The sequence below is a fragment of the Octopus bimaculoides genome, chromosome 1 (genome assembly GCF_046866305.1).
Source record: "Octopus bimaculoides isolate indiv1 chromosome 1, ASM4686630v1, whole genome shotgun sequence".
NCBI classification, from domain to species: domain Eukaryota; kingdom Metazoa; phylum Mollusca; class Cephalopoda; order Octopoda; family Octopodidae; genus Octopus; species Octopus bimaculoides.
In genome coordinates, this window is record NC_142928.1 from 62,078,373 (window position 1) to 62,104,834 (window position 26,462).

Below are 26,462 nucleotides of genomic sequence, written 5' to 3' on the forward strand. Positions count from 1 at the left end.
CTATAGTGAACAGAAATAGCCACGCTATCGTGGTTCCTTTCGTATTCCATTTGGGCTAGTTATCTACACTCACTAACAATTTGTAACATTGCTTCGTTTTTTACTGCCACAAATCCTAGAAATGGGTAGTTCACTTTCCTTACCTATTTGGAACTTAGTGCAATAAGTTCGTAGAGGTAGTACGTGTACCCTGCATATAATGCTTCAGTGCATTCTTTTAGATTGTTTTTCCTTAGCCAACATTGGTGCTGCTCTCGTCTTTCCCTTAGATTTGTTTGAGTCATTACCCATACATTGTTTTCATTTACCAGTTGTTATCTGTTATTTGTGAGTGTTGGTGAGTGCTACTGTTCCCTTCGTATTTTCTATTCTTGATAAACAGTGTTGCCCTTATTTATATTACTACTGGTTCGTTCTGTTCCAGGATTTACACCTTCACAACGGGCATCTCTCGGTAGCATCATTCTGTATCGTGGCTTTGTAGTTAGCCCTGGCTCCTTTGTAAACACTAATCCTGGCTCCTTTGTAAACACTAATCCTATCCCTTTGGTTGTAGCCAGAGAACTGCACGGAAAGCTCGTCAGAGCTCTATCAACATGCTCAGGCATAACATGGAGGCTCGATAAAGAGCATAGGAGTTAAGGTTTATGGATACAGAACTGACACGACACTGAAACAGATCACAGAGGCTACACACATTGCAGTAGACAGACCGAGCCTCCATAGAAAACACAAATGGAAGAGCAACACCCACCAGCACATTACACCACATGAATAAAGGTAGAAGGGATGAGAAAAGAGAAGAAAAATTTGGTAAATAATACACAGAAACATGCAGGGTAATAAGATACGCAATAGACATATATCCACTTACTTGTGATAATTATGAGAAATACAGATAGATGTATAAGACAAAGCAAAATGAATAAAAAGAGAGATAAATAAATGAATATGTAAATATATATATATGCACAGAAGAATACAGGAATTCAACAATATTTTCGGGTCTCTGGAGAGCAGCAGCACCATCGTATGAAAAGATAGGCCTGCTGAGGGGAAGGCCACACTGCTGCTAACAACTATGACGCACGCATAAGCATACACACAGTTACACACACGCACGCACACACACACACATACACACACACACACACACACACACACACACACACACACACACACACACAGAGCCAAGGACACAAACGCATGCGCACTTAAGGATACACAACTTAGAAGGGCAGAATGAAGTGAGTGCAGCAAGAGCATACACGGAAACGAAAAGTGTCGTTGAAGTGGTCACAGTTATATGACGAAAGATTTTCGGAAAATGGACACGAGTTAAAATAATATAAAAACAACAGTAAACGAGTGAAGAAAAAATATATAGTGCGTGTGCTTTTTGGAAAAAAAGAAATGACAACCACGAAATACAACAATATTGGTTTCAATTCACGATTTCACATCAGGTATCTTGAACCACAAATGGATAATCGCATCAGCTTTAAGTTATCAAGTTTTCTTGTTTTTGTTTTTACTCCAGTGCATTTATTAATGTTTGCTATTTCAATGCTGATTCTGAATATCATATATTTTTTCTGTAATTTGAAGTAGTGGTACTTGCTGCTGCTGATGCTGCTGCTGTTACTACTACTACTACTACTACTACTACTACTACTACTACTACTACTACTACTACTACTACTACCACTACTACTATTGCTGCTGCTGCTACGGGTTCATCACAACAGTGCTATTTTACTATTGATGCGTTGTCACATTTGCTTATCTTTCTATTGATTTTCCAATATGACTTTGTTGATCATATGCCGCGCGGAAATAATTATATAAATTTAATGCCATAAAACAAATGAAACATTCCGATAATCACCGTAGAGCAACAATAAAATCAATAATATAACGTGAATGTGGTGATAAATTGCTTCCGGTAATTAACATTTCACCTGGAAAATATATTTGTGTTAATATATATATTAATAACGTCACGTTTTCTGTTAATATTAAAGTGATACTGTCTATATAATTGCTTGTAATGCAACTTCTAGATTAACGTTTATAAAAATTAACAGTCAGAGCAAGATGAAAATATTATTCGCGTGAAAACTGTGCACCATGCCTCAGGTGTCATAATAAGTATTAAGAGAAATTGGATTCAACATATTTGGCGTTATGCAATTTCACACAAAGAAATGTTCAAAAATCCTCAGCGCCCTTGGAAAGCTGCATTTTGACATTCAACTGTCTTTGTCATATGATACCTAAAGCTAATATAATCGCAGCATTTGTTTCCTGCGTAGGATTTCTAACATGTTTTTACTCACACGCACACACGTATGCGCGTGCGCACGTACACACACACACACACACACACACACACACACACACACACACACACACACACACACACACACACAGAGGAAGTACCCACCGGGTAGTTGTGTGTAAGATTTCAAATTCCGTTGTTATTTATTTCTTAAAGCTATTATAAGAGTTTACAAAGTAATTTCTATCATTTAAACTTTAAACTTCAGTATTTAACGTTGAGGACAATAAATAAAACAATTATTATTGCAGATTATTGTATTTCAATGTTCTTTTAATTGCTTGATATATTTACCTTCAGGTGAAAAATGCCGTGAAAACTTAACGAAATTCTAAGAACTTCCATCAGATTTGATGTAGTACGTCTGGTGTGGTCCTGTAGTTTTGATATACGTCACAGAAAAGTTAAATTCATATTGCAAGGCTCGCATACTAAAGACTTTTGTTTAGATTAAAGTGAAATTTAGTTGCGTTTTCACTATCAACAATGAATTATTGCTTCAATTATACTTTCAAATTTTTGCTCCAGGCAAGCAATTTCGTGGGATGGAGAACCAACGATTAAATCGGCATCCAGTACTCAACAGGCAATAATTTCATCGACCCTGAAATTATGAATAGCAAAGATGACCTCGAGAAATTCTCTGTTCAGAAATGCATTGATTCAATTACAAGCTTATTTCCATTTTCCAAAATTAGGGTTATTATGAAAGTTCGTTGGACGAATTTAAATAAAGCAGTCCTCTGCATTCAAAAACCTGGTCTCTAAGTATTATTATTTATTATGATATTGAAAGAGATGTTTTAGACTTCACCTAATTAATTTTTAGACTTCTAATTAATTTGTAGTGTAAGTGTGTGCATGTGCGTATGTTTATTGCGATATTTTCTTTTGTACACACACAAACATACACGCACGCACAAACACGCACATACATACACACAGGTGGAGAGACTCAAAGGACACTCAAAGGAAACCAACAAACACATACACACGAAAGAAAGCATCGCAAAAACAGACACAAGAACGTCAGCCCCCCCCCACACACACACACACAAACACACAAACACACACACGCACACACAAACACACAAACACACAAACACACACAAACACACACAGATACACACAGCTGCAGACGCTCGAAGCAAAACTAAAAGAAAATGAAGCAAAATGATATTTTTTTCTCTTTAACAACTTATTCATCACGATATATTGAAAGGACATTTGACTCAATACACGCACGCACACGCACACACACACACACACACACACGTACACACACACACACATACACACACACAGAAGAGGAATAAAAGTCATTCATTTGTCAGGAATCCATAAAGACTTTTTTGAGAAAGTAGATATCTACAGATCCTCTTTAAAAGCTTGGATTCTGAACCAAGCTATATTTAAAAACACTTCAACGAAAAGAATTCCAGATGTGTTTTTAACCGCCAACACAGAATATAGACTGTATTAACTTCAGACTTTTATAAATTGTTACTAATATTTGATGAGATGAGATTCATCATCGAAACCGGTAATATTCTATATTTTCTTAATGTAATACTTAAATAATTTTATCAGATTCTTTCTAAATTGAAATTTCTTAGATTTATTTCTGTGATACTTCTCTCTCCCTCTTTTATATATAAAAAGCATGATTTGTATGGATCTCTAATCTTTTTTCAACTTTTGTATATCTATACATACATACATACACAACTAACACTGCTCAAAGCAGTGGCTCTCATGGCTTCTCATTTTATGTGATTGGAAACGTTATCATGTTCATTGGATTGTCTTGGTATAAAAGATGGGCTACAGCAGATATTCTGCTCACTAACACTGATTTGCTTGTAAGGTCTTTGACGTGAACCAGTTGAACATGACCCTCAGTGGATGACGATTTGTGCATCTCTGAGCAGTGAGAGTGGGGAACCATCATAGCCACATGTTGAGAGGAATTCTTTGGGGTTTGGATAATTCACATTTGGAAACATGAATGTTTCGTTCAACATACTTAACCAACCCTTATTCAAGGACCATTTGAGCAGGATGGGCTGTCTATTCGACACGAAGAAAATTATTATTCGGCCCCACCTGCAAGGTCTTGCACTGTTAATCTTGATATGAGATCACCATGACGTGCACATGTTTGTTATGCATGTTACAGGTGTACTCTTATCAGACGGGTAGTCATGGTAGGTATACTGGGCGTCGTATATTTTACCCCAATGTCGTTTTCATGGCATGGATGCTGCTCTCTCACTCAATAACAATAATAATAATAATAATAATAATAATAATAATAATAATAATAATAATAATAATAATAATAATAATAATAATAATAAAGTTTAACATGTGAGTACGATAAATCACTGCTCCGAAACTTATCCAAAAACATCGGAAATAAAGACATCGCATGGAGCCCAAATATAGCTGACAAAGGGTTGGACTATACCCGAGTAAGTAATACTCATTGAAATGTATTCCTATTTTTCCAAATATAATGATGTATTTTAACTTGATACCTCCACTACCCGAACAGCGATCGTAAACACACGTGTTACATCAAAATACAGACCATCCCCAAACCCAAACACCATATACAAAAAATAGCTGACAAAGGGTTGGACTATATCCGAGTAAGTAATACTCATTGAAATTTATCTCTATTTTTACAAATATAATGATGTATTTTAACTTGATACCTCCACTACCCGCACAGCGATCGTAAACACACGTGTTACATCAAAATCAGACCATCTTCGAACCCCAAAACACCATGTACAAAAAAATTACAAACATATTAAATAACACCGGTATTATTTCACCCAAGAATAACAACCGAGAAGTACGTACTGTAAGCTTGTTAAGAAAAAAATACGAAGATATGAACGTGCAAAACAATCTGACAACAGAAATAAACGAACCGGTACCCTACGAAAACGACGACCGTCAAAATAAAGGGCCGGACGTTGTTCCTCATGTCCCGCAAACAAAACCAAAACGGCATAAATGGACACGTGAGGAACACATTTCGATCCTACACGCCTATTTCACAGCAGTACTCTACCCAAAAAACGAAAACGCAACAACACATACATATAAAACATGGAAGAAAAATAATGTAAATATAGACCTCGATAAAACAATGAACCCTAACAAACTAGCTAACATAAGAAGATATATTCTAAAAGCAAAAAAAATATCAGAAATAGAAATAGAACAATTGAAAGAAAAAATACATCAGGAAAATCTAGATAGTAGTCACACAGCAATGCCAAATAATAATATAAACACTGAGATAGCAAAACACGAGGACAAACGTAACATGCCCGACAAAAACGAAGTAAACAAAAAACAACAAACCCAGACCGTAGAGATGTATAATAGTGTACAAAAAGCACCAATCCAGAACACCACAGACAAACATATGAATGAAAAGGAAGGCAAAACAAATATAAAGCCTGGAAATAACGAAGGGAAACCTAATAATTACGATACTATGAAAATGAAAATAACCGAAGAACTGAAAACCACAGATCTTAGAATGGACCACAGATTATATCTCCCAAAAATCAAAATAGACAATAAAACAACATCAATAATAAATAGCATAAACCTGGCCGTCACGGAACTAACAAGCACAGAAACATCAGGCAATATCACTGAGCTAAATGACATGATATATACGGCAGCCACTGCAGCCACAAAAGAAGCAGGATACTCACTCAAACCCATCCGAACAGGAGTTCTACCACCCAAACAGACCTTGTGGATAAATAACATCCAGAACAAAATTTAAAAAAAGAGAAAAGATTTATCGATTCTCAACGAAATTAGTAAACAATCAACACTACTAAGTAACAAGAAGAAAACAAAAATACTGTACAAATACAGCATTACAGAAAAAGACTTACCTGAGGCAAAAGAAAAACTAAAGCAAGACATCCTTGCCAAAGCACAGAGGATCCGCCGGTATGAGAAACGCCAACGTTTCTTTGAACAAAACAAACAGTTCAAATCCAACCCCAAAAAACTCTACCAAGAACTGGGTAAAAATAAAATAGACATTACTTCAGCACCAACAGCAGAAGAACTAGAGAAATTCTGGAAACAAATATGGTCGGTGAAGCAACAACCCCAAAAAAGGACCATTAAAACAACGAACTTAGCACCTGAGCAACTCTGGGCCCCTATAACAACTGAAGAGGTCACCCAGACACTGCAAAGACTAAGCAACTGGAAAGCACCTGGACACGACAAGATCCCCAATTTCTGGTTAAAACACCTGCCAGCAATGCATAAAAAGCTGGCAGAAAACTTCAACAACATAATAGCAGATCCAGAAACAATGCCTGAATGGCTCACAAAAGGGAAAACCATCTTAATCCCCAAATCCACGGAAACGGAGAAACCACAAAACTATAGACCTATAACCTGTCTCCCTACGATCTACAAAGCCTTTACTGCAATAATATCGCAGAGAGTGAGTAAACACCTGGAAAATAACAACCTGTTTCCAGAAGAGCAGAAGGGATGCTGCAAGGGCTCATACGGCTGTAAAGATCAATTATCGATCAATAAAGCCATAACTGAAGACAGCCGCAGAAAGAAGAAAGGCCTCAGTATGGCCTGGGTGGACTACCAAAAGGCTTTCGACAGTGTTCCCCACACGTGGATTCTGGAAACACTAGCCATAAACAAGGTGGCACCAATTATCATAAAATACATAGAGCACTCAATGAACAAATGGCAGACAGTGCTACAGCTCCAAACAAAAGAGGGACTTGTGAAAACGAAAGCCATCCCCATTAGAAGAGGAATATTCCAGGGAGACACGCTCTCTCCACTCCTGTTCTGCCTGGCACTCACACCTTTAACAGAATTGCTAAATAGAACTGGATGCGGTTACAAATGCTATGGAAAAACAGTCAGCCACCTTCTATATATGGATGACCTAAAATTATATGCAAAAAACGACAAAGAGCTAGAAACACTACTACAGACAGTACACGGCTTTACCAAGGAAATAGAAATGAAATTCGGATTAGAAAAATGTGCCAAAGCAACCCTGAAAAGAGGAAAATTAGTTAAAAGTAGCAATATAACACTAGATAAAGCCAATGAAATAAGAGAACTAGACGAAAGCCAACCATATAAGTATTTAGGAGTCAATGAACTAGATAGGATACAACATACACAAATGAAAGAAAAAATAAAGAAAGAGTACTACAGACGAGTTAGATCAATACTAAAAACAGAGCTCAATGCTAAAAACAAGATAATGGGTATCAACACTTTAGCTGTCCCAGTTATAAGCTACAGCTACAACATCCTTAACTGGACACTAAACGAACTATGTAAAATAGACAGGAAAACAAGAAAAATAATGACAGGATATAGGATGCACCACCCAAAATCTGACATAGAAAGGCTATATATACAACGCACAGAAGGTGGCAGGGGTCTTATACAGCTAGAAAACTATTATAAAATAACCACCATAGGACTGCAAAAATACCTACTCCAGAAGCAAGGGAAACTAATACAAATAGCCACAAAACACGAGCAAAACAAAAAACTGTTTTCAGTATTTAAGGAAGCTGACAAATACAAACAAGAAATCAATCTACCTAACAAATACGAAGAAGAAGAAGAAGAAACAACAAAAGCTATAAAACAAATGAAATCCAAACTAAAACTAGAACAGCAACGGACCATGATAAAACGATGGCAAGAAAAGCCCCTACATGGTAAATACTGGGCTAAACTAAATGCGAAAGAAATAGACAGAGAAAAATCCCAGCAATGGCTGAGAAGCTCAGGACTTAAAGCAGAGACTGAAGGATTTTTAATTGCTGCACAAGACCAAAGCCTCCCCACCAGAAATTACCAAAAACACATAATGAAAAGAAATATAACAAGTAACTGTAGAATATGTGGAGATCGACAAGAAACAATAAATCATATTATCTCTGGCTGCCCAGTCCTGGCTAAGAAGGAATATATTCACAGACACGACAGAGCTGGGACCTATATACACTGGAAGCTATGCCAACATTATGGAATAGCAACAGAAAAAAGATGGTATAAACACACGCCAGAAAAGGTCACAGAAAACGAGAAAGCAACCATACTCTGGGATATGCCAATACACACAGATAGAGAAATTAAGGCAAATAGACCAGATATAGTTGTCAAAGATCATGAAGGAAAAAAATGCCTTCTAATTGATGTTTCAATACCAGCAGATGACAACGTTTCTCTAAAAGAAATGGAAAAACTTTCAAAATACAAAGACCTGGAAATAGAGATAACTCGAATGTGGAATCTAAAAACAGAAACAATTCCTATCATAGTAGGTGCCTTAGGTATAATAAAAAAATATTCAGACAAATACATAACAAAAACACCAGGACTTACAAATATATATAACATACAGAAAATTGCACTACTGGGTACTGCACACATTCTACGCAAAACACTTTCAATACAGTAAACATAAGAGCACCACAGCAAACCACAGCACATACCCAAGGCGCACAGAGCTGCGCTCGGTAGTGAAGTGAAAGCACGTTATAAAAATAAAACTACTGAATAATAATAATAATAATAATAGTAATAATAATAATATTAATAATCCGAGGATGAAATTTCCTCTTTCAATTCATCGCTACGCTCGTTTCCCCGAATTATATGATGTTTGATATTTATGTGTGTACATGATGGGATGTGGAACGTATGTTACTGGTTTGACGTTAAGCACAGCAGACACTTCCTTAATGAATTCAGATGTTGCAAGGCGACGGTGTAAATCTTGATTTGAAGTGGCCGTTTCGAAGTGTTGGGAATTTGGATTGCCTGACGCCATTAAGCCTGAGTTAAAACGTATTGTTTCCTTAAAGGTTGTTGTATCCTCCGTCTTAAATGTCGTGGTGCCGCCACGATATTGTGACTGATGGTTTTGATATACTATACCAGTGTTTCAACTATAAATAAGATAACGATGCAGCCATAATAACAAGATAATGATCCAACAATCTCTTCACGAACCAACAATGAAATAACCAACTAACACCGTCTGAATTCACTGCGAACAGAAACCGATTTGACAAACAAACTTCACCCCGACCGCTACAATTTATAATCGCTCGTACCAGTCTATTTCTCGCAAGGGGTTGTCGTGACTCACCTCACAACATCTTGTTTGAAATTTCGACAGCCGTAAGAAGTGATATTTATTCTAATTTTTATTTTGCCAGCAACTCTCCACCCACCCCCAGTCTGTTTTATTCTTTTAGAATATTTTATCTCTTTTTCGTTTTGGCATTATTTCTAAATGTACAGCCCATTTCCTTTTTCTAATGCTGCATCTGCTACATTGAATCTCTTTCGCTGCTGGTACTTCAATCATGTCATGTGAGACTTCAGTTGGTATTTCCTTTCGTTTTTCAGTATGCCTCGTCTTTAATTCGCGTAGGTGTCTCTCTTATGTTTCCACAGTAGTCCTTTAATTACATACTTCATGTTTCCTGTTTTATTTACAAAACCATCCTCCCAGCTTTCTTTACCATTTTGGTATATTTTAGAATGAACTTCGAAATAGTTCGTTACATTTTGTGTATTTCCTTTAAATATATCTTTTCCTGGCAATAATTTATCGAAGATCTATTTTATTCCTCGCGGGAACATTAACACTGTCGTAGACTTTCCTGAACTGATATTCGTATTGCTCGTTACACTATATGCACTCAAGAATTTCGTTAGCACTTCGTCATCACCTACATCATTCGTTGCTTTTGTTTAACGCTCGCCTGAACGTATCAACATATATTTCTACCTGCCCGTTTGACGTCGGGTGGTAGGGCGAGGTAGAATATGGTTTATCGCTTGCATTTTGCAGAAATGTTTGTATTCACTACTCGTAAATTGTGTTCTATTATCTGATCCCAACGTATCTAGAACATCGAATCGAACAAAAAAATTCATACAAGAACTTTATTGTTATCTTTGTGGTTGGTTTATTACACCTTCATTCTTCTGGCCACTTTGTACCTCTTTGAACAATGACTAGATAGTGTGCGCCATTCACTGGTCAAGCGTACTCGATATGTACTCTGGACCATGGATTATCAGTCTGAGGCCAGGGTTGGTATTTCACCGGTGGTGCTTTGGCTCCTAACACAAAACCTCTACATGATTTTATACAATTTTCAAAGTTCCGATCCATTGGCGGCCAATATACATAGCCCCTCATTAAGACTTTCATTCTCGACATACCCGAGTGTCCACAGTGGAATTTCTGCAAAACTCGTTTCTGTAACACATTTCGTACTACCACTCTTTGTGCTTACATTAAAACATCGACGCTTAGTGAAAAACTATTCGAATTTGTTTTTTATATTTTGCTTATTTTTCAACATTTCTTTCATTTTTGTAATGTAATTATCCTCTGCAGATTTTATTTTTATATTATGCGCTGTCGCTAGCAGTTCGTGAATAACATTACATATAACGTTTTTAATTAATATTTTCTTCAGTTCAGCTACTGAATTCTTTTCACTGGTGGGACACTCATTTAATTGGCATTTTGGGAGATCTCCTAAATAAAATAGCTCCGACCAGTCAGTACCAAGCAGATTTCTTGCGTTCTTTACGATGAAAACTTTCCTCTAAATGTAACATCATTCCACCTTTCGCGTAGAAAATGTAGTTTGTCACCGTCACGCCACGTGCGGTTTTGCTGTTTTTCTTAAACATAGGTTTCGCTATTTTATTCCACGTGTCAGTTTTAATGATTGAAATGTCACTACCAGTATCCAGTTGTAATTTAATATTTACTCCGTTAGTTTACGTGTATAAATTTCCTTATTTTGAAGTCGAAGTTATTTTCTGCTGAGAATACTTTAGGATTTTTGACATTTTACCTTCGTACTCTTCCTCGCAATATTAACTCTTGTGTTCAAACTTTTGACAGCTTTAACTGTTATGATCTTTAAAGGAATAATATTTACTGAAATGCATGCCTCACATCCGTGACATGGATTAAAACCTATCCATCTACTTTGGCTATATTTTCTCGGCCGACATATCTGTACTTTTGCAAAATCCTTTTCTTGAATTTTTCTTACACCGTGTTTCAATTTCACAATCATTCGACACTCCTCTGCAACAGCCTGCAGGGTTAAATTTTGTCTCACCTGTTCAAAATTTGGAAAATCTTCTTGTCTGTATTTTTGTATTGTCATTCACTGTAAAGTATTGTACCAAAATGAGGCAGTAAGACATCTCAGAAGTAAGTTTTCTAAGTTGAAAACATTCACACATTCTGTTCACCGTTCCTACATACGTAATAAAGTCATCATCCTCTTTCTTAGTGAAATTCCAACTCTCCATTCGAGTGTAGCATAGAGACTTTTTATCACCGGACAATAATAACCTTATTTTTTCTTCGTCCGACCATGTATTTCAGTATTCCTTAATAATTTCCTCGTACCTTCTGTAGTACGCTGCATAAGTTATAACTGAATTATGTTATGGAGTTCGATATGCCGTCTGGCGAAAACGAACTTATTGCATTTTCGGACTTCTTTGCGTATAGCTCCAATAATTATTGTTGCTGTTGTTGTTGCTGTACTAGTTACTTCTGCAATTCCTGATGCTGTATTTGATGTTGCTTTGCAACTGTATTATAGAAGCTCAGTCTTCCATTATTTAACACGATGTATCAAGAACAGATTGTTAAATAACCTACGCGAGCTACAAAATACTCGTCGCTAGTTAATGTATCCTCCGTCTCCACTGTTGTGGAACCGCTACGATATTTTGACGGATGGCTTTGATACACGGAACCTGTGTTCTAACAATAAACAAGATAAATATTCAGCTGTAATAACAAGGTAACCATTCCACAATCTCATCCCTAACTGACGATCAGTATTCCAAATGAACTAACCAACCAAAACCTTCCGAATTCACTGCGAACTCAACTATAACTAACCCACAAACCGCTACTATTTACAATTGCTCAGTCTAATCTATTTCTCTCAAGGAGGCGTCGTGACTCTCCACACAAAAAAGGTTCGTGTTAATTACTGCTGGTGGTAGAATTATATCTTCGGTGTTGCTAGTATTTGCGCGCATCCAGTAGGTTCAAATATTATTAATGTCTATGTATGACCAGTCATGTCATATCAACCATGTTCACATGCATAGATGTCCTCCGTTGTGTTAAAATCTTCTGGCGATGTAGTCTGAGATATATTTAATAGTCATCTTGTTTAGTTGGTTTGCGAGGTCCGTCTCTTTTGCGGTTAGATTCTAAGGTTAGTGTCTCCTTGTTTCGAAATGTTCTGTTCAAATCCTAAGAAGGATGTTTTGATCTTATGCTTGCATGATACAGTTACATTTGAATGCCTATCAATTACTTTGTCACTGGATATAATACACCCTAGAATGTCATCCATGCATAGGTTACGTGCCACCGATGTTCTATCGTATGGTCTTGCGTTTTTAATATATAAGAGATAGTTGTATTTTACACTCCATGCAACATACAAATCCCTCTCTGTGTGCATGTGCGTGTGTATGTACGCATGAGAGTGTGCATATGTGTGTGTGCCTGTGTGTATTTGTTTCTCTCCCAACAACGTTTCACAAATATGTTTGGTCTTTTTACGTCCACCTAACCTAAGGCCTCATCAAAAAGGTTTAAAACGCAATTCTCCAAGGCAGTGATCTAGCATGGCTGCAGTCTACTGACTGAGATAAGTAAACGACAAGCCGAAATTGCAGAGATAATCTGGAACTCGACTGACCCGTCCTTCTTTTCTTTGTATCGTCTGTCTGGCTGTTTTGCGTTCTTGTCCCATTTTGTATCATATATATATATATATATATATATATATATATATATATATATATATATATATATATATGTGTGTGTGCATATATATATATATATATATATATATATATATATATATATATATATATATATATATATATATATATATATATATATACATATATATATATATCCATACATATATATATGTGTGTATAAATAATGCAGAATGGGACAAGGACGCAAAACATCCAGACATTTAGGTGATACAAGAAAGGGACAAAACATACAGACAGACGATACAAGGAAACAGGGATAGGTCATTCGGAGCTTTCTTTCCTCAGTCGAGATCCAGATCGTCCTTGCAACTTCGGTTGGTTTTCCCCTAGGAAAAATTAAGCTAAGAGAATTAGACTCTTTGGAAGAAGACAGCGAATGTATACAAAAACAAGGACAGAAAAAAAACGAACAATGTTACACAAGTACAACCAAAATAATAAAAGAGGACATAACAACGGATGTCTTTCGACTAAGGACAAATTAATTTTAACTGGCGTGTGTGGAAATAAGGCCTTACAGCTGGAATATAATATTTCACAGGCACAGGGAGGAATAACGATGTTGCACGCGCAACTGCCGGCCAAGAAATAAAGATCACGTTTGGCGGAACACCGGTCAGGTGGGAAGAGTAGAGAGAGAGGTGGAGGCAGAGGGACAAAATAATACATACCTATACACACACACACACACACACACACACACATATATATATATATATATATATATATATATATATATATATATATATATATATATATATATATATATACTCATATTAAGCATATCCCCTGATTAAATTCCGATATTTACATTTTCTTGTCCAAGCGTTCTAAATAAACCGTTTTAGATTACCAACACGATAAATGACGCAAATAAATTCTGTGTCCAATCGATAAAACCGGAAATATTTATGAATTAGAAAAAAATATATGACCCTTTTAATAAAATTGCATTTCAAACAGTAGTAAAAATAAATTCGTTGCCACACTTAATGACATTAATTTGTCTGCAGCAAAATATCGCTATCAACTTAAGTATAGTATTTATTTATGCGCCCACCAATTTTCCTTCATAAAATAAACTTCGATAAAAAAATATCTACAATTAACTCTTTTCTGCCTAAAAATCTCTGGAGTATTTCAAGTTCCTACATTACAATTTAAGTGAATCCAAGCTATAACTGTATTCCGCATTCCCCAATTTAAAGTATCTAACCGTTACAGTTGTTAATAAATCACTTTTCAATTCTGTAATTCCATTTGCAAAATCTTTCATACTGAAAATATTAGGCATGATAACAAATCAAAATTTTAGGTTAGAAAAGGGTATGTTATATTTACCAAAGCTTTTTGGATAAAAGTTGCAGATATAGAAAAGGCCGACGACCATTTGCATATGGATGCATAACAATATTTTTGCAGAAATCAACAAATATGTAGGACTGTCTATATAACATACGTAGTGCGAGAGATTCATTTGACATCGGGTGTGTCTCTACGGGGTTGATACATTGATTCCTTTATCAATTCCAACATTTGAACGAAAAATTGCTTCACAGTTCAGTGTTTATATTTACAAGCCTATTCGATTAGTATCTCTGGCCGAACCTCTCAGTTGCGGGGACACAAACGCACCGGTATCTGTTGTCAAGCGATGTTGAGTGTGGGCGCAAACATAGACACACACACACGCATATATATATATATATATATATATATATATATATATATATATATATATATATATATATATATATATATATATATATATATATATATATATATGTATATATATATACATATATATGACGGACTTCTTTCAGTTTCCGTCTACCAAATCAACTCAGAAGATTTTCTTTGGCCCGAATCCATAGTAGGAAACACTTGCCCACGGTGGCACGCAGTGGTACTGAACCCGGAATAATGCGGTTGGTAAGCAGGATACTTAGCACTCAGCCACTCCTATATATATATATATATATATATATATATATATATATATATATATATATATATATATATATATATATATATATATATATATATATATATATATATATATATATATATATATATATATATATATATATATATATATATATTTATATATATATATATATATATATATATATATATATATATATATATATATATATATATATATATATATATATATATATAAGTGCATTTTCTGTAGGCAAACAAATAGCGAGCCACCAAACCCCAGTACTGTAAACAAAGAAAACGCAAAATATACACGAGTTTAATTTAGACTCATGATTTAAAACCCTTTAAAATTATAGATTAAATCCCCAAGTTTTTACCAAGTTTTTTTGCGAAAACACTGATCTAACCGAATTATCAGTGACAATAACAAAAACCTTACCTTTTCCTCTCTAAATTTTCATGCAAGCTCAAATCAATAGAAGACGTATTGCCAACTGTTAAACCAGTATAAAACTGCTCAGGTACAATAATACTCAAAGTCAAAGGCACTACTTATCAAATTGCGATATTGCGTTAAGTTTATTTCACTCCCAAATTCATTTTGCATATTATGAAATAGGATTAATTTCAAAATTTCAAATCAATATTGCACGTATACATGCGCGGAACTGGCAGAATCGTTGGAATGGCGGCCAAACTGCTTAGTGTCATTTCGTCAGTCTTTACGTTCTGATTTCAAATTCAACCAAGGAGCCATCGCTTTTCATATTTTCGATGTCAATGCATTTGGACCATTTGAGCATTGGACTTACAACATCGGTGTCGATTTAAATAAGTACCAGTTGAGCATTGGACTTACACCTTAACCCAGTCTTTCAAAATATTATTGCATACTCCATAAAATGCTCTTATTCTGCTTTGTAAAGAGTTTACATATTAATATGCTTTTGCAGACGATTATATAAACGTTTACGAATATCGTCATGAGCTCAAAAGTTTGCAATGTTTTCGGACAATATTTGCTTTATTCGTCTAGTTACAACAAAAGCAACTCAGTATTAAAAGTTGAGGTCATCGAATTGCACAGACTACAGGCATACTTCTACCAGTTCTCATATTAATTCTTGTCTTGAAGGCAAGGGAAATCCTTCGCTCGATATTCCACATCATATAGGTGGTTGAAGCGTCACAAGCGCAGGGAGTGAGCCATAGACAGGAACAAGTAATAATCCGAGAAGGCTAGGTCCGGACTATATGCTGGATGATCAGCCATCAGCTCCATTCCGTCAATACCTGGAGGTCTTTCGGGCCGTTACATCGGTATGAAATATTACATTGTGTTGCTGACGAAAAACTCGCTTTCTTAGATTAATGCCGAATGTTTTTAACACACAATATTATCTAACCGTGCGATGCTGAGCTCATTGACACTATCCGAGTGCTGCTCGCTTCATTGGCTGCTTCGACTTGGAATATGGCCTCGGAATTCACGGTTTCAGGCCTGCCTGACTTTATATGATCGTTGAGATTCTTGAAACACGAATGAAAATACTTTAACCATCAGGTTAATTCGATGTGATTAATTGCGCTTTCACCTTTCGCACGACAAATGCTTAGGGCTGCTTTCGCGGTATTAAGGCCAAGTTCGAACTCTAAAATCATAAGTATCCAAATTGGATTATGTTGCACGCTCATCTCTACGGCTTTCAAATCACATGCAGAGTGAAGCAATGCACTACGTTTCTGCTCACCAACAGTCAAAATGCCACCAATCTCGGCGTGTATCTCCCACAGCTTGAAATGTTTCAGTCACATGATTTACACACTGCAAACTAGCACGTATGTAAACTATGCAAACGTTTGATAAGTCTCAACATTAACAGTTTGAGATGATTAACTGAGCATTTTAATCTTTCATAAATATCAAAATATGCTTGATCGTTTAATTATAATATATGTAGAATCGTAATCCTTATATGCATAAATATTTTTTATTAGAACATGTGCTACCAACTTGTATTACGTGTCAAAATATGTAATGAAAATAACTATGCTCAATTTTTGTCATTATTTTATTATACATTAGTGAGGCATTTAATTTTTAATGAAAATTGAATACGACGTAAGGAGATAAAATTGCATATGCATTTAATTATTTGTGAAAGTTGCTAACGAAAATATTTTGTGGCGATATATTTTAATAAATAAGGTAGGTAGCAATTCCATGGATACATGTTTAGTTACATTATAAGTATGAAGGAGTGCAGTTCACGATGCGATTAGATTACGTAAGTATATTTGTATGGTTTAACCATGTAATCTTTTAACCCGATTTAACACTGAAAGATATGTAACTGAATCGATAAGTCGAAGCGTAGCTTCAATACTAGTTGTAATACGTATAAATATGAGATGATGCTTATCTATATACACATATACACGGCAGCATGTATATGTATACATGCCAATGTATCTCTATATTTAATCTTATAGTCATACAATCCCATATATATATACATACACACATATATATATATACACGTATATGCATATGTATACATGTATATATGTGTGCGTGCGCGTACATATAAATATTATATGTACGCGCACGCGTGAATTCCGAGGCCATATGTATGTATATGTGTGTATATGTGTGTATGATGTACACACGCACACACTGGGAAATATGTGAATTATATTTAGATACTTATGTGTTGTTTCAATTTAAACGCAATATCTTAAAGCTGTTGTATCTCCGAGGAAACCGCTTGGAACAAGAAGAAATGATGTTGGAATTCATTAAACGCCATGTACATATCTACAACGTTGAGCTTATCCAGTTCTTCTTATTGTGCATTGAAACGCAGATCTGACTGAAATCTACTTACTTATTATTAAAATATAGGCATTCCTTGCAACATTCAATTAATCAGTCTCTTCTTTATAGCTATTTACTACTAACGACTTCGGACTGCCATAGATGTTAATGCTTTAATGTATAAGTGTGTTGCTGCTTTGAGAACGATTTTAATAAGCAAGGCCAGCACTTTCGGGGGAAAGGTAAGTCGATTACGTTCACCCCATTGTTCAACTGCTACTTATTTTCTCGACGCAGAAAAGATGAAAGGCAAAGTTGTCATGGAACTTGAACTCGGAGCGGGAATATGAACGAATTACCGCTATTAATTGTGCCCGGCCTGTTCGATACTGCCAGCTCGATGCCTTATGAGGGGATATAATATTCAACGTTCTGCTAAACCACAGACAGCAATGCCATGTTTATGCCGTGGCCTAGACCTAAATGACACTGATAGAGATTCTATTGTTTACAAAGAATGGAAACATAAAATAAAACGTGATAATGAGTGAAATACGTTCTTGTACGGACAAGCATGCGTAAATATATATAAAGAGTGTTAGATAGTTAGATATAGATAGATAGATAGATAGATAGATAGATAGATAGATAGATAGATTGATTGATAAAAAGATAGATAGATAGTTAGATAGATAGATAGATAGATAGATAGATAGATAGATAGATAGATAGATAGATAGAGAGAGAGAGAGAGAGATAGATAGATAGATAGATAGATAGATAGATAGATAGATAGATAGATAGATAGATTGATTGATAAAAAGATAGATAGATAGTTAGATAGATAGATAGATAGATAGATAGATAAATAGATAGATAGATAGATAGATATATAGATAGATAGATACTGCTGACGTCTTCCAGTCTTTGCCTATGAAATCCAATCAGGTAGATTCGGAGCTGCAGTAGCATCCACTTACAAACGTGAAAACTCATGTATGCCTGCATGTATGTATGTATGTATGTATATATGTATGTATGTATGTATGCATGCATGTATGTGTGTACGCATGTAAGTATGCTTGTGTGAGTGTGTGTATGTATGTGTGAGTGTATGCATGTATATATGTATGAATGTATGTATGTATGTATGTATGTATGTATGTATGTATGTATGTATGTGTGAGTGTATGCATGTATATATGTATGAATGTATGTATGTATGTATGTGTCAAAGATGAGAAACCGCAGTTTTGTTTACATGAGGAAATTTTTATTTGAAAAGACCACATAAAACGCATAAATATTTAAATATTTAAAAGAAACCATTACACATGACAACTTGTGTTTGATAAATATGTTTGATTCTTTTAGGTATTTGCTTTTTTTCTTCTGTCGTGTATACCAAATTCGAACTAGTTCTTTCTGAACAAAGAGGAAGCATAAATGTTTTCTTCAATATCCCAAGTATATTTTATCAATAGAAGAATTGTATTCATTCTACAGAGTCCGAAAATTATTAATATAGTTGTTATGAAGCGACTATTCTAAATATTTATCATAAGTAAAAGATAGGCAAGAATGAAACACCGAAGAACATCTGCTCATATATATTTGAAGTATTTTCACATTACACGCAGCTGTTTTTCATACCCCAAGGAATTCACACACACACAAAAAAAATATATATATATATCGTGTATTCAAAGTGTTCTTTAATTTGTCATTTCTTCAGTATATTGATTCATTACTTTTTACGAGATGGTAACGAAATAATATTTCTATGAGTGGGTATTCACGAAACAGATATATACTTCTTGAATTCAACTCTCTGCTTTAGGATCGTTTGTGTTGGCACCAAGGAATGATTCACTATGTCTCCTTTAGTACATATCGCTATAAAATCGATAACGTTGTAAAGCATACGTTACATCATGGGTTAAATTCAGACGTTTGTGTCATTAAAGTTGTGCAGTATGAATAAAAAAGAAGGGAAGCATAAGATACACGTAAAAGAAACTGATATTCTATACATTAGTTCATATGTATCTACGTGTGCAGGTGTGACTGTAACTATTTATGCGCACGTATGTCCGTACGAAGGTATGTATGCATGCATGTGTATATATATATGTATATATATATATATATATATATATATATATATATATATATATATATATATATATATATATATATATATATACATACAAACACATAGGCACAAACACACACTTACATATATATATATATATATATATATATATATGCATTATATATAAGTGTATAGGTGTGCATATATTGTGTGAATATCAAAATGGGTGTATGAGTTGTAAAAATGACTTTTATATATGAATTTATTTCGATATTCTTCAGCTTTTCTTTCGAGGATCGGCTACTTGTGGTTCGTTGTGAGAGTAATACATCTATTTCATTCAACCGTAAGTCTAAAAGACGTAACAAATACCCAGCATGAGGAAGGCAAACAAAAAAGTGTTATCGGTAAAGATATTCATCTATCAATTTCCGCTCGTTTTAAGCAATCATTCGATATTTTATCACTCAAGATTATTGATTTGCAAGTTTCTCTTAATTCGGATCGAAAGTCTTTTTATGGAATAATTTATGTTTAACACAGAAATAATTGATTCGAGAAGAATACGTATTTTAGCTGCTTTTGAAGACAATAAACTCTTTATTTGATATCGAGGATATTTATTATTCATATATTTTTGACATAACCTTTACCTAAACCTTCCATATTCCTCACTCTTTCTCTCTCACTTTTTCTCTCTCTCACTCTTTCTCTCTCTCACTCTCTCTAATTATATATTTAAGTATGTATGTATACATATATATATATATATATATATATATATATATATAAAAGCAGTATTAATACGAAAAAGTAATGTTGATCTCCAACTTAACCGGAAAGTTCTTTTGAAAGAGAGAATAGTGCATCATTTACCATGAGGGCATCTCTAATAATGCCTCGCAGTGCATTAAAATATTCGTTTATTTTATTGTTGACAGAAAAGCAGCATCTGCTCCAGCCGCTGGAACTATCAAATCTTGTGATTTCTTCATGCTTTGGGTTCCTTAGTAACAGATGCCCGACAGTGGTGTAGTAGCCAAATCTCCTGTCAACGGTATATAGATCATCAGTCTCTATTCAGTAACAGGCATCGCAAATAGCCGTAAGACTTTAAAATAATTGAAATTGTTATTAATTAAAAGTAATTAATAGCTACGAAATCGCTATTATCACAATGAATTACTCTTGATGCTGCTTTTGTCCCAATTAGTATTTTTTAATAAGTACACTGGCTTTTTCATTCCATAGATACTAATATTTTATCATATATTCATATCTTGTTTACTATGTGGAAATAGACCTCCGGTGACACACACACACACACACACACAAACACACACACATACACACACACACACACATACATACTCACACACACACACACACACACACACACACACACATATATATATGTGTATGCGTGTGTGTGTGTGTGTCTGTATGTATAGGACGAGCTTCCTTCGGTTTCCGCCTACCAAATCCACTCACAAGGCCTTGGTTGGTCCGAGGCTTTAGTAGAAGTCACTTGCCCAAGATGCCACACAGTGGGACTGAACCGGGGACCATATGGTTGGGAAGCAAGCCTCTTATCACAGAGCTACTCCTATAAACACACACGCGCGCACACATACACGCATACACACACACACGCGCACACACACACGCACACACACACATATATGAGATCAATAATTTTATTACATCTTGAGAGAACGTGAAACAATACTTTATGGCATATTTGTTCTCGAAGTACATCACATAATAAATCAATAAATGTTAGCATATCAATATTGGGCTGAAAAGTTTTGTTAGTTAAAGTCGAAGGCTGCGAGATGAATGCGATTTTAAATATTTGAAAGTTTTTGGGTAGGTGTCTTATATTTCGTGACTTTCTTTTTACACTGTTGAAAGAATAGCTAATTGCTTTCTAATTCGGTAAGCATCAAGCACCGTACCACCTTATTATCAAACCTGATTTTCTCTGCAAATGGATTTTGGAAGATGTGTCTTTTACTTCCAATGAACATTTCGTTCATTAATCGTGGAAGTCGTGCCTATTGCTCTGATGATATCGCTGCCCTTACAAATCATCCGAGTTTTCCGTGGAGTGATAATTCAGCATCGTACAGTTGGCCAGATGGATCCTTAGGCCTCTCTAAATGAGAGAACAGGTAACATAACGGTACTATGGAAGACATTTGTCCTCAATCGTTTTGATACCTACTCCCAACAATAATCACAATACTGTAAAATAAACGGTGTAACTCGAAATAATCCAATGAATCTACACATAGAAGATTGTTTCAATCCGACTTGTCAGAAATTGAGAAAGTTAAGATTTGACTCCCTAGAAGGAAGTCAGGAAAGATGCAGTGGTACAAATTCCAGAAGAACAGAAGAACTAGAACCAGACTTTGGGGTTGAGAATTACGCAAACTGCAGGACAGGGTGCCACTTCATAATATCAAAAATCTCGACATTACCATCAGGAACAGGACCAGATAATGCGATAGCTAGGCCCTCCTGGGCCCAATGCTCTTTATAATCTCTCCATAAATCTTGAGAAACATGCATGGGGTAGATGTAGACGCCTGTAAAATAGAACTGAGTCTATACAACAAACTTCTGGCTGAACCTGCCTCGCGACAAGTAATGGAGCTGAGGGCTGCAGAATCAAACTTCCTCATTCACCAAATGCCACATACCACAGAAGGTTTCAAGTGGCGAAAGTTATCAAAGTTAACGGAAGTGCCCTAGCATGCCCAGAGCTCTCAGGGTGATTCGGCTGGCCCTTTCAACGGAATGTACAAATCATTTTTGCCAGTTGACTGAACTGGAGCAACGTGAAATAAATTACCTTGCTCAAGAATAACAACGTACCGCCGGGGATCGTATTCAGGATATATACACACACACACACACACACACACACATATATATATATATATATATATATATAGCTATGGTATATTCTATTAAAAACGTAGTACACCACCAAAAAAATAAATAAATAAAAAACGCGTCCACCATTAGATCTTTCACTGTGCTATCCAGTACTAGTATTATACGAACTCCCAGGTTTGCGCCTGGGCTTCTGCTAGTTTGAAAAGATAATTAAACATAATTGGAGACAACAAGGAGTACGGGTGTATATTTATTTTCAATTACTACAATTGTTTCTACGCAACGTAGTTCTACAGGTGTGCAGGTATGAGATCCAGTTATGTTTCCTCAGGCGATGTATAAATATTGTCTCTGTAAGTTCAAATTCTTGACTTCAAGAGCGTCCTCTCTGCCTGTCGTAGCCTGGAGTTAGTATTAGCCACTGAATTTATCAAAAGATGTGTTGTAGCTGAAGGTCCGTTGGCAAACTTTTATTTTTCAATTGCATATATACCACTGGAAAAATTGGAGTCAACAAGGAGTACAGTTTGACATTTACTTCTTAATAAGAATAGTTTTTCCACGTAACGTAGTTCTCCAGACGTGCAGGCGCTTGTTTATGTAACTGTTTCCCGCATTGTGAGATAGATATGTTTGTGTTTCCTCATGCGATATGTAAATATTGCCTCCATAAGTTCAAAATCCTTGGATTCAAAAACATCCTCTCTCCTAGGGTGTGTTTTTTTCTGAAGCCACGACAGACAAAGAATGTTCTAGAAGACGGGGATTTTGAACTTGCGGAGATAACATTTACATTCGCCTGAGAAAACACAACTAAATCTTATAATGCAGGGAAAAAAGTACCTGCACGCATAGAGAACTACTTTGCGTGGAAACAATTGTAGTGATTGAAAAAAAAATTGACCAACCGTACTCATTCTTGCTGACTCCATTTTTTCAATTACCTATTCACACATGACAAATGTCCAAACGCAATCCTTCAAGTACTACGATACTACTACTGCATAACTTAAAGTAAATCTGAAGTTGGACGATCTTTATATTATACTCTGCTACGTTCTTAACAGAATATACATAACTATATATATATATATATACATACGAACATATAGTATACATTATATCAGTGTATATTGATTATCATTTAATGCACACAGTATAAACTTAAGATCTACTAATAGGTTGTTGCTGTGATGACACGGGGCTTCTAACGTTATAAACTCTGCCTAGCCATATGTATTCACAACAAGGTTATTGGTAGACATTATCTTCATACAGTATATATTAAATGTTGTTTATCGCTCACTGGAGTACTGTTTTTGTTTATCTTACCCGAACTGAACAGCAAACTATATATTAGCTATATATATATATATATATATATATATATAGTTATATTCATATTCGAGTGTTACTTAGAATGAAATGTCTCTACAACCTTTCGAGCAACTTCAGTGTACTTTACGTAAAATGCCATGTTGATTTATTTCTACAGCATATAACATTTTACTGAAATTTGTAAGAAGGTCGCTATCACTGTGATCTTATAAATCTAATCATGTGACATTTAAAATCTACTACTTCATTTTTCTCTCCTATCAGATATGTTGAAACTACACCTTGCATTGATTTTGTGTGTGTGCTTGTGTGCTTGGTTGTATGTGTGCGTGGGTGTGCCTATGCGTGTGCAAGCTTGCATGCATGCATGTCTGTATGTATGTATGCTAACAGCTACTTCTTATCGGAGTAGTGTTATGTCTTTATTGAACATTGGTCGACCATATTCATACAGATGGAGTTTTAGCTCAGCTTTCCTTCTGCAGGAACGTTCTCTGATGTGGCATTTATTCCTATTTTCAATAAAAATTACTACGGTGCGCGTGGCAGTAGAACCAACTCTCATTGAGTTCAACTACTCGCTGTCTCATGTGACATTATACCACTGACAAACCCAGCACCTTAGAGAGAAATTGTCGACACATTACACCTCAATTCCTGCTGTGATTCTGCCTTCATTACACTTTCAGCTGACAAAGAGAAAGCTCCAGCATGTTCCCTTCGCTTTTATTCGACGACGCCATACTTGTAATTGATAATCTCACTCTCCATGAGATACTGATAACAGCACTAATATATAGATATCAGTTTTCAGATATTTAAAGCTGCCTTTTATGCCGTACATAAACGACTTTCGATTTTTACTTTCGCTTTTTCCCTCTGTTCAGCTCTCTGTCAAATTTCTCTTTTTGCAACCTGCTATCTTTTATCCTGATGACCTGACAAGCGCAATGGATATGGTTCTAAATTCTCATTTTCTCAACACGGGAGCTGCCAGCTTTCTCAAATAAAGCAAATTATGTTGTGTAAGAGGACCTCTTTTATGTTCAGGATGCGCCGGGGATCCTGCAATTTGGCCGTGTTTCGCATTCCTATCTTACGGTTCTAAGGACACAGGCTTCATATAAAGTGATTTTTGTATTTCTCAGGATACACCGATCTAACCAGACTCTCTACGCGGTTTACCCGAAAGCAATACAAGCTTTCGCAAACCTTTTAGTTATTTATTTATTTCAGCACCAGGTGTGCCACCTCAACTAAGTGTACTTCTAAGCTACGCAAAGTTGCCCATTTCTTGAAGAATTTAAGCTTCCACGATAGTGACAGTCACAACGTACACTTTTCTTACTAGTGGACTATACATAGCCTTTGTCATATTTTATGCTAGCACTTAGAACAAATATCGTGTATGGATTCGAGAACTTGTCCAACGTATTGAATGAGCCACAGAATTTGGATCATCAGCATAAGGAATTCTCTGACAAGAATGCTAAACGTATTTGACTTTTTGAAACGGCTCAAATGAAATATTTCGTTTTGGGATTTGGAAAATTTTAGGAAAATAAAAATAAGAAATAAGTGGAAATTTTACCGGTGTGTTAAATTTTAAGGCACAGTGTGTGGCATTATTCTGTAGTAATGCCCCTTATATAAATATAAACGAATAGATAGATAGATACATATATGTATAATATATATATATATATATATATATATATATATATATATATATATGTGTGTGTGGTGTGTGTGTGTATGTGTGTGTGTGTGTGTGTGTGTGTGTGTGTGTGTGTGTGCATGTTTGTATACATATATGTATAATATATATATATGGGGGGGGGGGGGGTGCGTGTGTGTGTGTGTGTGTATGTAAGAAGGTACCTGAGACGCCAGTGGTGACAGCTGTTTTGATATTGATGGAAAGTGAGAGTAAAACTGCTTTATGATTACAGAGGATTTTTAATAAGCGTGAAGATGTGTACGGTGACAGTTTCCTAAACAATCTCTTCCCGTATTCCCTCCCTCTCTTAATCTCTTTCTCTCTCTCTCTCTCTCTCTCTCTCTCTCTCGTTCTGTCACTCTCCCATCATCATCAT